General features: G+C 37.1%; 1 pseudogene; it reads right to left on the reverse strand.

Moving 5' to 3' along the window:
* Positions 1-4,113: 4,113 nt before the first annotated feature.
* On the reverse strand, positions 4,114-4,765 carry LOC127238106 (40S ribosomal protein S8-like; annotated as a pseudogene).
* Positions 4,766-9,909: the final 5,144 nt, after the last annotated feature.

A 9,909-nucleotide genomic window follows, 5' to 3' on the forward strand; every position in this document is an offset into this window, starting at 1 on the left:
AAATGCCTACCTTTTTAATGTAGATTCTGGGGATTCAGTTCAGGTTGTCTTGCTTGCATTTTTTCCACCTGAGCCATCTTCCTAGCCCTAGGGGAAAAATAATAATTAAAAAAGCAATCGTTTTCTCAAAAGCAATCGTTTTCTCAAACTATAGTTTTCTGTATAGAGAAATGACTCAGCACTTAAAAGCACTACTCTTGCAGAGGTCTCAAGATCATTTCCCACAACCCACAATGAAGGCTCACAAGTCTGTAAATCCAGTCCCAAGGGATTTGTAGCCTCTTTAGCTTTTGTGGGCTCCTGCATGGACATGGTATACATAAACACACACACACACACACACACACACACACACACACAGCGGGGGAGGGGGAAGAAAGAAGGAGGGGGAAGGGAGGGAGGGAAAGAGGGAGAGGGAGAGACAGTTTTTATTCTATGAATCAAAATATATAAATATATAATTTGGAAAAACACATCCCAGCCCTGCCTTTAGTCATCAAGATAACCCATGTCAACATTCAATATATTAGAAGGACATATAGTTTCTTTCATATTTTCTACCATTGCATATTTTAAATTGTTCAGGCTTGGTGGTAATAATCCCAACTACTAAGGAGGCTGAGAGAGGATAATCAAATGTTCAAACCTACCTGGATTGTAAAAAAAAGTTTACGTCCAACCTGAGCAACTTAAATGAGTCACTGTCTCAAACTAATATATGAAAAAGAGGACTATGGATATACTTAAGTAGTCAAGTACTAGCCTGGAATGCACAAAACTATAGGTTCAAAGCTCTATAAATAAGTATACACATAACCTACCTTTTCATTACTAATGAATATCATTTTGTTATATAAAGTGCTCGCATGTGTGCACCTAGTATATTTTTGGGTTTAAAGCCTGTTCTATCAGACTTCAGGCTTGTAGTATTACAATGGATACATCTAATGTTGAAAGTACTACTCCATAGTATTTGTTTAAGAAAGTGTTCCATGTGTTCCTATACTTAGCTTCACTGGTGAAGTCTCTCCTGTATTTTTAACTGCAATGTTTGACTCATTGGGATTTTAGCTTGAATCGTATTATAAATAGAAGGCATACTTGGTCTATTGACTATTGATATCATCATATCTGATACCTGTTTCTATTCACCTGAGTCTTTGATGGTCTCCACCAAATATAACGTGGGTCTTTCTGATTCCTCTTCATGCCATTCGTTAATAAAGCATTATAAGCTCTTAATTTTCATCATTGAAAATTTATTATTACCCAGATAGCTATCATTTTCTAAGTTATTATTTTAGTTATACAGGAAGATTCTTCATTAGTTTGGATTTACTTGCAATTTCATTGGATTCAATAATTAACACAGTTGTTATATGAAATAAGTTTTCTGATAGACAATAGAACCATTTACAAATTTTGATAGCTTTTCTTACTCCCTTTTCATTGTTCTTATTTTTGTCTTTCAAAGAAATCTGAGAGATTTTCTTTTTATTTATAAAAGTTATTTTTAGTGTATGTGTGATGTGTGTGTATTTGTTGAAGTGTATACAGGAGTGCATGCATGGATGTCAGAGCACAACTTTGGGGAGTTAGGTCAATTTTCCTTCTAGTTGTTGAGGCAAGGTCTCTCTTGATTTTTCTGTGCTATGTACTACGGGCTATCTCACCCATGAAATCTCGGTGTTTTCTTTGTCTCTGACTCCCATCTTCTATCCCACTGTAGTAGCTCAGGAGATTACAGATCCAAACTACTGTATCTGGCATTTTGCAGATTCCAAGAATCAAACTTGAGACCCTCAAGTTTGTTAGCCAATGCTTTTGCCCACTCTGACACATCTTACTGGCTCATGATTTTGCCTCTCAGGTTTGAGATGGAGCCTTGTGTAGTTCAGGCAGACTTTGAATGCACTGTGTGACTTGAATGCCTGATCTTTCTCAAGTACTAGACTTTTAGATACCTATCAACATATCCAATCTTTCTTTTTCTTATTGTGTGATCTTTATATCTGTTCCTAGCCATTTTTAAGTTCAAGAAGAATTTTACTGGAGTCTAAAAGAAAAATGCCAAAGTGAGCAAGAAGAAAGCAAAGAAAGCAAGCCATGTTTGAATAAGGTTAAAACAGAAGTGAGCCATATGTCAAGCAAACAGCTGCATGGTAGGGAAGAGAGACTTAAAGAAAGAGAGAAGCCCAATGTGTCTGGGAACGCATGCCTAAGATAAAGATAGGAAGAAGGGTGGCCATTAGGGAAGTTACACTTTCCTGCATTTTTTCAGAACAGTGTTAAAGACTGTCAATTATGTAAACTCATCAATATAATGACTTAGAGATGAGGATGATGCTAAGCATTGAAGGATTAGTTGAAACGGAATGTGGAGATGTGAGTATTTATAAAGCAGTTGTCTAGGCCATTTAGGCCCTGGCTAATGGCTATTGGGTTAATACTCATGTCCAGTGTCTTCTATATTCCTTTTACTATTTTGTAGCTCATTTCCTTAAAAAAAATAGTTGTATGATTACTCAAAAAATTTATTTATAAAAATGATGGTTTTTTCCTAACTAGGAGAGTAATTATGTTAGTAGATTTTCTGAATATTTTTTAAACCATTGTTAAAATTCTAAGGAAGAGATTATTGGTCATGATTTAAAATATTATTTTTAAAGAAAAGTGGAAAGTATTTGTTCTTAATTTAGGAGTTTCTGTCTCTATTTGTAGTGATGTTAAGTCAGTGTTTCATTTGTTTTTTCCTATGACATATAGGATTTAAGTTTCTTCAGATACATTAATCCTTTTTATATGTATACATTGTAAAAGAGAGTCCTGTTTATTTGGCATAAAAATATTTTCTACCCCCTTTCTCCTATTTTCCCTAGCTACCTCCCCTCTTTTTTTTTTCCTTTTACTTTTATTTTATGATCTAAGGCCTTTTGTATGTATTTTCATTTTGAAACCTCAATATTTGGGACATATCTTGATTATATGATAACAATTATTCCATTCCAAGTTTTCAATTTTATTCACCCAAATTATTTGGTATTTATTTTCTAACCTCTGTTAGAAACCTCTAGAACATTTCATTATTTTCTACTTTTCTCAAATTCACCTAATTCTGGAATTCTGTCTACGGCCATTCCTCTGATTCTCAGTTGTCTACATCTTGGGCTACCTTTTGCTTATAGTGTATTTTCATTTCAGTGACTTCATACGTTTGTTGTATTACAGCAATTTCCTTGTCTCTTATCAGTTTCTATCTTATCCATGTTTACATTATAACCAGCTCTCCATCCATTTAAAACTATTTCTTTTCATTTACTACTCCACAGATTGAAATTCTCTTGAGTGCTCTTGATGCTCAACATCAGCCTCCTGAGGTTTGCTGCTTCCATTATGGTTTGTCATTGCCCAGATGCCCAGTTACTCTACTGTTAAGTAAGACATTTGCCTCTCACTATCTCTGGGTGGTTACCCTTCTTCTTCACTATCTTTCCATTTCTTTTTCAATAGTGTCTATTAGTTGTTCAGTCACCAGAGTCCTATCAATCTTTAAAAGTGTCCAGTATCTGAAAACTTAGAAGTTCATCAAACTTCTTTTATAGTGTAGTGAACACAAGGTAGCTGAATGCCAGTTTTTGTTTGTTTGTGATATGAAAAAATAAATTTGGGGTGATTACACTGAATCTCCAGTAGAGAGGAAAGGGAGATGCCTGTGAGGATTCCCAGGTACAAAGATGTCCTATGTTGGACAAAACAACAAACCAGGGATCCGGGAAAATGATTCTCTGAAAAGTACCATTAAATCATACAATGAAGAATCTATTGAATCTATGAGTTTCAAATGATCGCTGTTCCCATGAATTCCAAGTTATCCAAATCATGTAGCAATTCTCTTTCTAACTGAATTCTGACACACTGATTCCTATGGTGTGTAATGTCTCAGAATATTCTTAGCTTTGTTCTATAGTAGCAGACCCAGAAATGTTACCTTCCAAGGAAGCATTTGTGTATAATTTTGCCTAGGGTTCTTTGGTGATTATGATGATGACAAAATGCCCTGAAATGGTGAATGGCTGTTTTTTTCTTTTCTTTTTTAATAGAACAATAAACGTCTTTATTACATGAGCTATGAATGATGGTTTATTTGCCTTTCCTGGCTTTGATCTTCCTCAGATAGAACTCTAGCTCCTTGCCTTCTAGCACATAGCCATCTGCTCTGCCACACTGGCCTGGTCTTGAGGCAATACAGACAAGAAGCTTGCCCTGCTGGAACTGCTCCTCCAGAAGACTGCTGATTTTGGCGTTCTTTTTCCTTTCATCATATTTCTTTAGAATTTTCTTGGATCGTTTTTTGTTTAGTGTTTCTTACTCCTCAGGAGTCAGCTTGGCCCCCTTCTTGCGGCCCAGGGGCAGTGCATAGTGGAACTCGTACGGTGTGCTGTCCTGTCGATGAGCACAATGTAGTTCTTCACTAGGGTCTTGGTGCGGACCAGCTCATTATTGGATGCATTGTAGACAACGTCAATGATTCTTGTTTTTCGAGTACAGCACTCAGAGCCCCAGGAAAAGTTTCCCACATCCAATCTTAGGGCACAGTACTTCTTATTGCCTCCTCGAACTCGGACTGTGTGTATACTATACGACAAGGGCCAATCTTCGTGTTGGCAGCAGGCTGTCCCAGTTCATACTTCCGCTTCTTGTGGTAGGGTTTTCTCTTACCTCCGGTCTTGCGGTGCTTGTGCCAGTTGTCCTGAGAGATGCCCATCGCTAGGCGCAGGCTGGAAAGAGGAAACGCAAAGCCTCACGGTCGGGTTTCTCGGTGAATGGCTTTCTAATTTGTCAGGAAAATTAACTGGTTAGGAACAAGTGCCAGTCTTAGACTGGGAAAACAAGGACACCAACAAAACCCTTGTTACATCAACAGTTAAAGAAAAATGTTTTTATATAATTTTATGATGTTTCTTCTATAATAAATAAATTAAAATAATGAAAACTGAATGTTAGTGTGTCTATGAGGAAAGAGGTTTAATATCACACAGCTATCTGCAAATTGGTTTACTTTCCTCTGGAGAGTAATTTAGCAATTTCCAAGAAGGTCTATAAAAACCTCTCACTTGATACGACATTTCTAGCTTGCAGAATATCTCCCAAGAAAATAAACACAACTGGAAGCAATATTTTATGAGGTAGATATTTATAGAAAGGATGCTCTATCCCCCACATAATTTTAAATATCCCAAATTCCTAGTGATAGAAAAAAGGGGAGGGACATTATTGATAATCTTTCTAGGATACAATAAAGCCACAAAATCTATGGGAATTTCAATGTATAGATCAAGTATTACTATCACCTTGATGCTTAAGCATTTTGTAAGTATCAACCGAAATTCTACAAATGATCCTTCATGGCAGATGCTATTTTAGCATTGGTTTGTGCTTTTTGTTTACTTACTTGTTTAGTGTACGTGTGCTATGTGTATGGAAGGGCTGGCTCACCTGTACTTGTGTAGTGGGGAGTCAGTGGGTGGGCACACATGTGGTTCAGGGAGTCCTAGGTTGATATCAGGAATTGTCCTCATTCTCTCTCTACCATATTCACTGAAGTGACATCTCTTAGTCAAGCTCAGAGCTTGTTGATAAAGCCAGTCTAGTTAGCTAGCTTGCTCCAGCACAGCTCTAGCCCTCTGAATACTGGACTTATACACCCATGCATCATTTACACAGGTATGTGTCTTCATGATTATATTAGTGATTTAACTGCTGAGCCATCTCCTCAGCCATTACCATTTCTTTTTATAAATAAAGAAATTAACTTTTAGGGGAATTTAGCAATGTGTCACATTTGAGAATCTTGGGTATATTATGCTGGATTTTCAATCTATTTCCAACTCCCGGGTTCAAGTTCTTATTCTCTTTTATGTTCAGTCATCCAAAGGATACGTGAAAAAAGTTACAATTAATGTTTTATATGTAATTGTCACTTTAGCACTTCGCAGAAGCACTGATAGAGGTGAGGGGAATGTAAAATGTGTAATTCAAATGAATTCAGTATTATTAATGCCCTTTTGCAATGCAATTCCTAAAAATATATACTGGGTGTGTATCCATTAGCTTGTGCTTGTAAGTTTGAAAAGCACTTTGCTTTTTTGCCCAGAAATACCTCTTGATCATTTTAATATAAGATAAAACAGGTAAGCACATGCTGCCACAGATTGCCACAATCTATGGGGTTAAACATTCTAAAGGGAAAATGATTATGTATGGGAGTAAAGTATTTTTATTTATTATAACTTAAGTATAATATTTATTACATTGAATTTTCAAAATGTTTCTTCCTAATTTTAGCCATGAAAGCAAACCTAAAGTAGTCTGTTTTCTGTGGTTGACTGGACAGAACTCAGGGGATCTACTCAAGCCTCTAGGTCTCCAGGTATAACTAAGTGACTTTCTCATGGCCATTCGTACTGATATCTCATTCTCCTGAGCCTCAGGCTCAGTCAAATGAATGCCTTATCTTTTGCCTATGAAATGATAAACACTTGAAAATATAATAGCCTCTCAGCCCCTGGAGGAGGAATTCAATCAAGAATCCCATTCTTCCTACTCTCTATCTGGCATCCTTTGTATTTTGTTCTTGTTAATTTCTAAAAAGGGAAGGACTAGTCAAATTCCCGAAGTTCTTTTGTTTTGTTTTATTTTTTTCCAAACAGTGAAGATTAGTTTAGTTTCAAATAACCTAGGATGTGTGGCATAAATTCAGAGCCTTTACATGCATATTTTAGGGTATTATTCATCCCCCATGTTCTCATCTAATTAACTTGTCTTTCACTTTGGGGTGTTCCCCTAGACTCCTGTGATACTGGCTGAAGTGCTAGTTCTTTAGTATTAGCGTTCAAACCCATTTTACCTATGAAAGTTAATTTACCAGAACATGCATGGAACAACCAAGGGGGCAAAGACAGAGGAGAAAGGAAGGAAAGCGGGAGAGAAGTGGGATGGGAAGAAGGAGAGGGAGAGACAAGAGGAAGGGAAAAGCTAATATAGAGAAGAAACACTAAGTCAAGATACTAAAACTAAGGATGGGACTAAAAGTAATAGTTAACAGTTAGCATTTTGTATTTATACGACCTTACATTTGGACAACAGTGATGTGGGAAGAAGAGGGTGGTTTCTCAGTTCCTGTCTTCATGAGTATCTTTTTGTCTCCTTTATCCTAGCCAGTTTCCAAGTTTCCCTCTTAAGAGGGAAGAAAACTGGAGATGTAAAGAAGCCCAGATGTTAAATATTCATCCAAATCTTTGCATTAACTAGTTTGAGGTCTATTTAACACAATCTAGAGTCATTTGGGAAGAGAGAGCCTCAATTCAGGAAATGCCCTACCAGATTGTCCTATTGATAATTGACATTGGAGGGCCAGCTCACAGTGGGCTGGTGGGCCTGGGCACTTTAAGAAAGCATCTTTGCAAGATAGGAGAAGCAGCCCAGTAAGGAGCACTCTTCCATGGCCTCACCTTCAGGTTCTGACTCCAGGTTAATGCCCTGCTTCAGTTCCTGCCTTGACATGCCTGAATGAAGTAAACTTCTCCATCTTTAAGTTACTTTTGGTCATGGTGTTTCATCACAGCAGGGTGTGTGTTTTTGTGTGTGTGTGTTTCTATTCTCTCCATATATTACTTTTCAAGTGTGTGTGTGTGTGTGTGTGTGTGTGTGTGTGTTGCTGTGTGTGGTGGTGGTGGTGGTAGTAGTAGTAGTAGTAATAGTAATTTTTTTTTGACAGTGGGCAAGGGGTTCAGATCTGAGCCACCCCCAAGCCTGGCTCAAAGTACTTCTGGTGACACAATTTACACATTCCCAGCCTCTGAAACAATAGAGATGTGGAACCCCATATGCATTTTTAGATTTCAGAGATTGAAGATTAAATACATTAGGGTAAAAAAAAAATGGCTCATGGGTCAAATTGCTAGCCACCAAGCCAGTGACTTGAGTTCAATACCTGTAACACATATGTTAAAAGGAGAGGACTTCTTCTACAAATTACCTCTAACTCCCACATATGCACTATGGTGCATGTACCTCTGCCACACACACAATAGAAGCACAAGTTAAGTTAAATATCCCTAAATTCCTTTCAGTCCTGAAGTTGCTATGCTTATGCCCAAATCTATGGGCATTCACATCTCTCTTATCTTGCATGGTTAGGAATACAAGGCAGAATTACAAGAGTGATGCAAAGATCATGTGTGGTGGGATAAAAAGTATTTTTTTGTCTTGATCTTAACAGGAAGGCAACAAAGGGGACAATAACAGTGCATAGACAACAATGTAAAGATGTTACAAAACCATGACATACAAAAGAGAGGCAAGGTCACTAGATGTCCAAGACTTGCAGAAAACAACTTGGTATGGGAAAATGTGAAACCAAGCCAATTATCAGAGGTAGAAACAGAATGAGATAGACATTTAGAAGGAAGCTTCCCTATCCTTACTAGGATGTCAGTATGCGACATGTTTTGTTTCTGGGAATGGATATTTTGGAAGAAACAAATTGTGATTTGATTCTTCAACTGGTTTGTGACACTGAGACCACAACTGTGTCCCAGCAACAGGAAAGAAATTTCCAGCTATGAGATATCTCATTATGGACCTACTGACTGTATTTGTGGAAAAAATATAACCCATTAGATAATGGGGGTTTTGGCAATATTTTTTTAAATGACTTGGTATTCAGTATTTTGTTATATGGCTTTCATTCTGTGAATCTGACTACTGTCCTGTGGTTTGCCAGTGGTTAACAAAATGACTGTAAAGAAGCTGGGCATAGGTGTCCCACACCTGTAATCCCAGCACTCAGGCAGCAGAGGCAGGCAGATCTCTGTGAGTTCGAGGCCAGCCTGGTCTATAAGAGCTAGTTCCAGGACAGGCTCCAAAGCTACACAGAGAAAACCTGTATCAAAAAGCAAGCAAACAAACAAAAAACAAAATGACTGTAATGAAGAGGTGCAATAAGGGTATCGGCACACCTGGGTGTATGATACACATACAGTGTGTATTGCCTTAAACCGGTCCTTAGGAAGTCATTATTCCTACTATCATTAATTGTTCATGTGTGGGGAGTAAAAGCATGCTTAGTATATCAAATGTTTAGTTAAAAAATCTATACAGTTTTTCTTTATTTCAAACACAGGTCAGTGACTTCAATTTTTTTCTTTCTTCCCTGAAACACGTTACAAATTATTTTGTAATACAAACATAAAGCAAACAAAGCCTTAGGAAATTATCTCCATAAATCAGTGTTCTTCCCACACAAAACTAGCTCATCTACTTTTATCACGTAGGTCAAGTTAAGTACAGCATCTTCCCTGGCAGGGAATTGCACATGAAAACTTCTCCAGATATATGGAATGCTTTACTCACTAGCTACTTGAGCCACAAAGTGGCTTTGTTGTTGCTCTTTTTTATGCTCTCTTTTTATGTATTAATAACTTGAGAATAATCTAGAAAAAAGGCCTATTTCATCATTATACTTTTAGAAAAGAATACACAGTTATCTTTCAGGTTGGCCTAGTATGAACTATTGAGGGTTTGTCTTAGAAAAGATTTACATGGTATGTTAACCAAGCAAGTTGACATAACATTCTTAGTGATGTTCTGAAGATCTACTGGTGACATTCCCCCTGACACTTACTCATTGCTTTCCCAGGATATAGACACTTGAAAATCAAATTTCCTCATCAGATAAGTAGGATTTTATAAATTGCACTGATAATAATAGTTACATATAATAATTTCTGTTGGTAGCTTAGCATGTGCTAGACACTATGTTCAATTAATATTCTTATTAATTCTTAAAAATCCCCTCAAATATTCTAAGATATTAATATTATTACCTGCATTCTGCAGAGGTGAAAT

The sequence above is a fragment of the Phodopus roborovskii genome, unplaced genomic scaffold (assembly GCF_943737965.1).
Source record: "Phodopus roborovskii unplaced genomic scaffold, PHOROB, whole genome shotgun sequence".
Taxonomy (NCBI): Eukaryota; Metazoa; Chordata; class Mammalia; order Rodentia; family Cricetidae; genus Phodopus; species Phodopus roborovskii.